Source organism: Sphaerodactylus townsendi, linkage group LG08, assembly GCF_021028975.2.
Source record: "Sphaerodactylus townsendi isolate TG3544 linkage group LG08, MPM_Stown_v2.3, whole genome shotgun sequence".
Taxonomy (NCBI): Eukaryota; Metazoa; Chordata; class Lepidosauria; order Squamata; family Sphaerodactylidae; genus Sphaerodactylus; species Sphaerodactylus townsendi.
In genome coordinates, this window is record NC_059432.1 from 50,035,131 (window position 1) to 50,043,191 (window position 8,061).

The window sequence follows — 8,061 nt, forward strand, 5'->3', positions numbered from 1 at the left end:
GACTGTCTCCCCCTCCTCTCTCTTGCTCTCTCTTTAAAAAAACCTTCACTTCCTCTCTCAAGTGTCAGCCAATCACCACACTTTGAGAAAGTGTGTTCCTTTCATCCCCTTCCTTCTATAGTGTACCTCTCATTTAAAGAAACACACACAATTTTAGATCATTATTAACCTCAAAAGATGAACGGTTTATTTCAACATAAGCTCTGATGAGCCAGTGCTCATGACTGTCTGCTCCCTCTGTTTGCTGTTTGCACTAAATGACCTTGATTATGTGCTCACAAATACCATTTCTAGAAGTGCAACATCATTAGGGGTTAATGACATTATTTGTGCTGCAGTCCTAAGAAAGAACATTTTGGAAACATGGATCTTTTAAAAACCATTGCTGTGCCACACAAACCTCTTAACAGTACTTATCCTCACAACAGTCTGTGAGGCAGATCACTGTTGTTAGAACATTGGTATTACCCAGCAAGGCAATGTTTATGTTCTTATATTGCAAAAGTTAATAAATCCCTGTCTAGCCTAGATTTTTTGGGAAAGAAGCCATGAAGGGTCTGACTCAGAGAAACAGCTGCAGCATCTTAGTAATGACTGTGCTTTTTCCTTCTGTTTAGTGAGAAGGCACAGTTGGTTCTGTCTCTAAAACACACAAGTTACTTCTCACACACACATAAATGATGCTCAGCAAATTAACTGATGACAATACCTAATTGCAATACCTAATTATGATTAACCCAAATGAGCAAAACAGCATGCAGGCTTTTGAGTTCTTTTAAAAACCTTTTTCAGGCTAAATGTTTAGAAAACAAATGGGGAAAAGGGGGGAAAAAGTTGTTTCAAGCCTTGATCTCAAAGTCACTTGCCAGCTGTCATTGCATCATTTAGACTTAATATGTAACAACAATGACAGTTCCCAATTGTGGGTATAAAAACAAATGGTTTATCGACTATCTGTAATACCAGACAGAACAAAGTGGTTCATAAAGTGGCCCCTGAGAGTAAAGGGGAAATGTAGTGATCCTTATATTAACACTACAGAAGATTATTTTAATTTGATAGACAATGTAAAAGTTGTTTTCACTGGCAATCGGAGGAGAGTAAAGTAGATTTATGGCTGCTCAGGATAGGAATATAATGGATTCTGCAACAAGCAATGAGGATTCATTTAGGTCATATAACACCTTTGACTCTTCACTGGATATCGCAGTGTGATTTTATATTTCTGTACACTTTTGGAACCCCTTTTATATGGCAGTAAATATATTTGAATTTGAGTTCTTTTTACCTTCTTTCCAGAATAGCAAAGGTGTCTGAAACAAACCACCCAGTGCTGCCAAGTTGGCTTGACTCAACAGCAAGAATATACAACAGGTCTCAAGATCATTGTCTGAAATTTTTTCCACACCTTCCTTTGTTATTGTCAGTCCCAACGTCCTTGGCCTTGGTCTCCTGTCCTTTCCTCCCCTCTTCTAGGGTTGCCAGCCTTGAGTCCACCTCAGTGAGGGTCCAATGGCTGGAGTCAGGTTCTTTCAGCGTCTGCAGCCCTATCTGGCTTCCCTCTGTATTGCATGCCAGTGGGAACCTCCTCCTCCTTGGCAGGATGCTGAGGTTTCCTTTTATTCCTTTCCTGGGTCTCTTAATCCCGGTCCCACCCTTTTCTCCTATTCCCCACACCCACTCCTTGTATCCTGTCTCTAAAACACACAGAGACAGAGACAGATTCTTGGTCTGGTTCTTTCCTTGGAACTGCTACAACCACTTAAGTGGGAAAGCAGTGAACCTTCTCTCTTTTCACCCCCGCCAGCAAAGGGCTGACTTACCAGGGCCAGGCAGGCGCTGCGCATCTTCACACACCTGACCCAGAAGCTGCCATCCTTCCCTAGACCCACTGACAGTGGTGTAGCGCCAACGGGGTTGGGTGGGACGTGATGCCCCAGGCAGAGTAGCAGAGGGGGCGGGGCGGATGGCGCCACAGCAGGGGGCACAGGGCGCACGAACCCCAGGCGCAGTTCCCCCTTGTTTTGCCTCTGCCCACTGGTGCAGAAAGCTGTGCCAGCATGGCTTCTTTCAGGGGAATCCAAAAATTAGAGGCAGTAGTTCTCTCCCCCTTCCCTCCCCAGGGCTGGGTGGGTCAGCTCGGAGCAGCCAGCTGCTTCATCCAAGTCTGAGATTTCATCCAGATAAGCAGCAGGATCCAGATAGTTATTTTTTAAGATCAAACTTGATGAAGAGTTCTGTGTTATTTTAGTTGATCTTAATTAAAGGTTTTACATGGAACTGGTTTTGATTGACTTTAGACCAACACAACTGCCTAAAACTTCTAATTCTGATTTATGATTAGAACTGCAGAATATTTTGTTTCCAGGCAACCTTGGCTAGAAAAACAGAATGATAGTTTCCTATTACATGTAAGTAATGAACATCAGATTGTCTGCAAAGAGACCTCATATAACGGTCCAAGAATCATACTTGATTGTTTGGCCAAGTTCATTAATGTATGTAAAACCATTTTATCTCTGGCTGTAGGATAAAGGACTCCTTCAATGTCACAGGGAAAAGATCATTTGACTATAGTTTTGTCTGTTGCAAACTAGAGAGAACAAGGAAAGTCTGAGGCTCCTTCCGCACACGCAAAATAATGCGTTTTCAAACCACTTTCACAATTGTTTGCAAGTGGATTTTGCCATTCCGCACAGCTTCAAAGAGCACTGAAAGCAGTTTGAAAGTGCATTATTCTGCATGTGCGGAATGAGCCTGAGTGATTGTATATAAAGAAGCTGATTGCCAACAGAAATTCATGCATCTAATACAATATACTGCTAACAATTCTTTCCTTTGTTAACAAGCTCACTTTACCCCCAAACCATATGACCCTCTACTTCAGTTTTGATTTCTAAAACTACAGCAGGTTACAAAAAAGACAAACAGTATACCTTGGCACAAATAAGTGAATATAGTGTGAAAATTGTTATATACAGGTGCACAAATATAAGAAAGGCATATGCAAGCAAAGCAATCAGAAGCATATACTATGGCCAAACGGGCTGTACAATATGTTATGTAACAACAGAAGAAAATCCAAAGGACAGGAATTCCAGATATAAATAAACCCTGTTTCATGGGGAGATAAGCTTCAGCAACAGAACTGTAAGCTTTAGGGAGGAAAACTCTTCCTCAAAGTATTAGTGCTCCAAAGCTGTTCTTTATTGCTGTCTGCTCTGACTTGAACTGCTGTGGTAAAGGCGCTTCACTGGAATCACTTTCACTTTTATGAGGTAAATAAAGCTAACAGAATGCATAGAAGGCACAAGTGTCTACAGTAGTTAAGACCACGTTCGCTCGCAAGTGGCTCGCATTACAAGTAAAGAATCACGGATATCTCAATTCTCAAGTTTCAGGGGGGTTAACACGGGGCAGCCTCACTTTAGGGGTGGGAGCCACGTGAAGTCCCCCCCCTCAAACTGGTTATTTTCCCATTCCCAGCCCGTGTTTATTGGCCCATGCGGAAGGGACCTCAGTGGCAATAGCCCTTTTCAGTTGCGTATGGTAGCCATTTCGTCAGAATGGGGCACTGCACACATGTGTATTCAGAAAAAACAGCAATTGCACATACTGAAAGGCATATGGGGGAAAAATGGCACCCAGAGACAGCTGTTCTCTGGGTCCCCCCCGGCGAGTCCCCCCCCCCATGCCTCACTGCCTTCCCCCCAGCTCCCAGCTCCCAGCCAGCAGCCTCTTCTGCCCTCCCCTCTGGGGAGAGCAGAAGCAATTGGAAGGCTGCGTCCTTGGCTCCTTTGTTTTATAAGCATGGGGGCAGGGCCTGGAGCAGGGCCTTGAGGGGTGGGGCCCCAGCCTCGTGCTTATAAAGGCAAAGGAGCCAAGGATGGAGCCTTCCAGTTGCTTCTGCTCTCCCCAGACTACTAGCTGGGAGCTGGGAGGGGAGGCAGGCTTGGGGATGGTGTCCTCGAACTTCTTGGCCCCACCCACATTAATGACAAAATGGGTGGGGCCAAGGGCACCCAAAGACAAGGCAGCAGAACTTCCTGCTGCCTTGCTGCCTTCCTGGTCATGTGGGGGGCTAATTTTGTGCCCCCCCCCCATGTGACCAGATTAGTGGCACCCCTCGTCCCTAGGCAGATATGCCAGTGTTGGAAGGATCACAAGGAGTGTATGCTCCCAATACATAGACTCAAGCATATTGACTAAAAAGGGCTGGGTGGTTTAAAGTATATGTAGAAATGTTAAGACTGAAAAAATTGTTAATTTATATACATATATGTGTATATAAGCACCACAATAAAATAAATTAGCAGTATTTCCGTGATCTGCTGATTTACTTTTCCACTTTCAGCTTTGCTGAGGATTTTTCTGAAAAATGCTTGCACAAACTCATATAGACACAGAAGTGATGTAATTAAACACATAATGAACCACAGAAAGATGAGCATTCATCTGTGAATTCTTTAGCTTTTGAATGCTTAGTATTCTGTTAATACAGTTGTCTTGTAAACAAATGTAGTGAGGCTCTGACTTTTTGAGAACTTTCTTTTGCATTCATACATATCAAGAAAGCTAGTCCTAGTTTTATGTCAAGAAAGCTAGTTCTGTTTCAAGATCATCTTAAGCATGTTATTTACAGTCGCATCCTCCTAGGAGCCCTATATTAGGATCATTTTAGCCAAACAATTTTCCTACACACTTACCATTTCTACTCAGAAAACACAACTGTACATGTAATCATGTACAATGAAATGAACACTTCATTAAGAGACCAACATACATTTTATCACATATTCACTGTGTACACTTTTAAATTATTATTTACTAGAGGTGTGCCTACTCCCTGCACTTACCAACCTTGTAACTTGCTGCACTCGTAATACTTAATGGCAGCCAACCCCCAGTCCAAATCATGCTGATCTGAACTAGCTAGCTGAGTCAGCCACCCCTCCCAGTGCCAACCACCTCCCACTGTGCTGATCTGGGCTTGTGAGGCTGATGCAGTCTTGCCAACTGAGGCAGCCACGCCCCCCCTCCAGTGATGATCACTTCCCCTGGTGCTGATTCCAGGCTGGTGAGCCTGCTGGAGGCTCACCAATCAAGGCAGCCACCTTGCCTCCCAAACCTGGCCCGACCAAAGCCACGTTTATGTCATGCCACACCCTAATAACAAATGAGTGACACCCGTAGACAAGATGGATGAGTGTGAAGAAGACAGAAAAAAAGAGAAGTGGAAGAGAATAGGCATAGACTGATGAATCATGGCAGAAGTCTGAGGAACAGATGAACAAAAGCAGCCTTGGGCTGAGAAGAAGTGCAAGAAATTAAAGGTAGGTGAAGGGAAAATCTCACAAGAGTTGAGATGCAAAACTATTCTGTTGTTGTCAGAAAAGGAATGGGAAAGCATTGAAGTTTTTAAAACTTGAGGACTCCCAAAGAGGCAGAGATGAAGAACTGGTCTGAATTAACCATTTCAATCTTCCTCTGCCGCAATAAAGAATGTTTTACAATTATAAATTAAGTCAGGTGTTAAATTACTTGGAAAGTGTTCCTTAGATACAGATATAGAGGATGAATACATGGAAACTGAGCACAGATCACTTTCTATAATAAATGAATCTCTCTTCTATGGCCTTTCTAGATGACAAAAACAACAATATCCAGATTTTAATACTTTTTAGCATTAAAAACTTTTCAGACTTTTCGTCATGTAACAGACAGGTTAGCTTACACAGCCAAATAGACTCTGTCAGCTTCTCCAACTATTCCTCTGAGATTATATTTTTCTTCCAATTTGGGGCAAGAATTAACCTTGCCAACATTGCATCGCTAAGAACAAAGTCATGGACTTATTTTGGAAGGACATTCATCAAGAAAACCTTAGGAGACAATTCTTTCTTTACACCTTGAGAGATCACCAAAGCAATCACATTCCAGAAATTTATAAAATTTGTATTATCTGCTCCACATATCCAACAATCCCTTTAAGCCCCTTGATAAATTGTTTCCAAGTTAGAGGGGTGACAGTTGCCACTAATATACTATTTTCAAGACATTTTCTTTGGAAAACATAACCTATTCAGTACTTTTTAAAACAAACCATGGTAGATGTGTGGTCCAGGGCTTCTGATGAGAAATGCACAGCACTGGAAATATTACATCATTTTAAAAATCAGAAGAGAGGGGTAAAAGATTCATAAAATAGTGGATATCACTGAATGGGCAGGGTTGCTCCTCTGGGCTGGGAAATTCTTGGAGATTTCGGGGTGGAGCCTAGGTAAGTCAGGCTTTGGAGAGAGGAGTGACTTCAGCAGGGAATAATGACATAGGGTCCACCAACCAAAGCAGGTATTTTTCTCCAGAAGAACTGATCTCTGGAGACTGGAGATCAGTTGTAATTCCTGGAAATATCCAGCCATACCTGAGGTTGGCAACTCTATGGGAGACCAGTTAATGTTTTTCCTACATCAGCAATTTTGCACTTGTGATACAGATACAGAAACAGGAACACTCTTAAAAAGAAAACTTAAGAAATGATAACAAAGTGGCTCATAAATGGAGGGAAGGAAAGCATGATGCTTATTTCCTATGATGACACAAGCAAGCACTACCCAGTAGATGTGCAGAATCACATTCCAAAAACTATTCTAAATTCTGATAGAACGGCGACAAAATATTTTCCCTTGAGACTGAGCTATAAAAGCACAAGATGCCCGAAACAGAAGTCTTTATTGGAGGGAAGACATCTTGACTTTCTCTAACACTGAGCAACAAATTCTTATTTGTTGTACAAAAATTCACTGATAGGTTTTAAAGTTTTACAGTTTAAGGTCTGGACCATGCTGTGAAAGAAGACTTCCTAAAAGAAGAGCTCTGCAGTTTCAACAGCAGTGTTAAGAACTGAGCAGTTTGCTTAGTTCACTTCACAGAGGAATCATGTTACCTCACTGTATTCTAGTTTAATTTTACTCAATGAGAATTCAAGGGTCTTTTTCTGTACCCTAGTACCAGGATAAACTGTATAGAAGGAACACAAGTGCTTCCTGAAAAGGAAAAAAAAGAACTATTGAGGTTCTACTGAGTTTGCTTTTTATTAGTACAAAAGAGAAAAAAACCTTTAGTCTATTTATACATTTTCCATATCATTTTTTTTGGCCACTTCATACTTTGGTTCTGTTGACTCTTTAGAACTGTTTATGCTGTAATCAAGTAGGAACCTCACCAGGTATCTTAGATTTAGCTTCATGTTTTATGCAGTAGGGAACTGAAGCATTGTCAGAGATGACATTTATTTGAACTAGATAAGAGCAGTGTGTTTATTTATGGTCCACTGACCTCCTTACACGTAAAAGATCTAGGTGCTTCCCAAATAAGTTCCACTGCTAATCAAATAACTAGAGAGGAAGAAAGAAATGCTGAAAGAACAGATAGGAACATTTAGGCATATTTTATAGGATTGGATCAGGGGGGAGGTAGGAAAATGGAAACATAGAAAAGATACCTTGAAACTTTCAGAATTGTTGTTACAGAGTGAAAGAAATCTGCCTTGCTCTAAGCTACTTTATTATAAAGCACATATAATGAATAAAGTACATTTAAACACAAATACAGTATAAACTCCATTACTCAAAAGTTTCTTTCCCCTGACTGCTTGAATTCACCATTTTTAAAGTTGCCACCTTTTCCCTTTTGTGCTATTTATAGTTGTATGATAGGAAGAAATTTAAGCTGTGCAGCTTCCCAGCATGGAGGCAGCGACGGGGGAAAAACTGCACCTCCTGAATTCATGCATGACATACAGTTATTGAAAACACAAATGATTTCATCAGCTAACAAAGGAAATTCTCCTACTGCACTCCTTTAAGCCTTAAACCTCACTTTCCCATTAACCCCACAGCATGGAGTCTTATTATAACTTTTGCTTGCCTCAGAGCTAAAGTAAATGAGATCTTTCCTGTCAAAAGAAAAAAACAAGCTAAAATAGGCAATTGTTCAGTTTTTGCAGCCGTCATTAAGGTTTTGTTTATAAAAGGCATGGTCGGTTGGCAAACATATTGA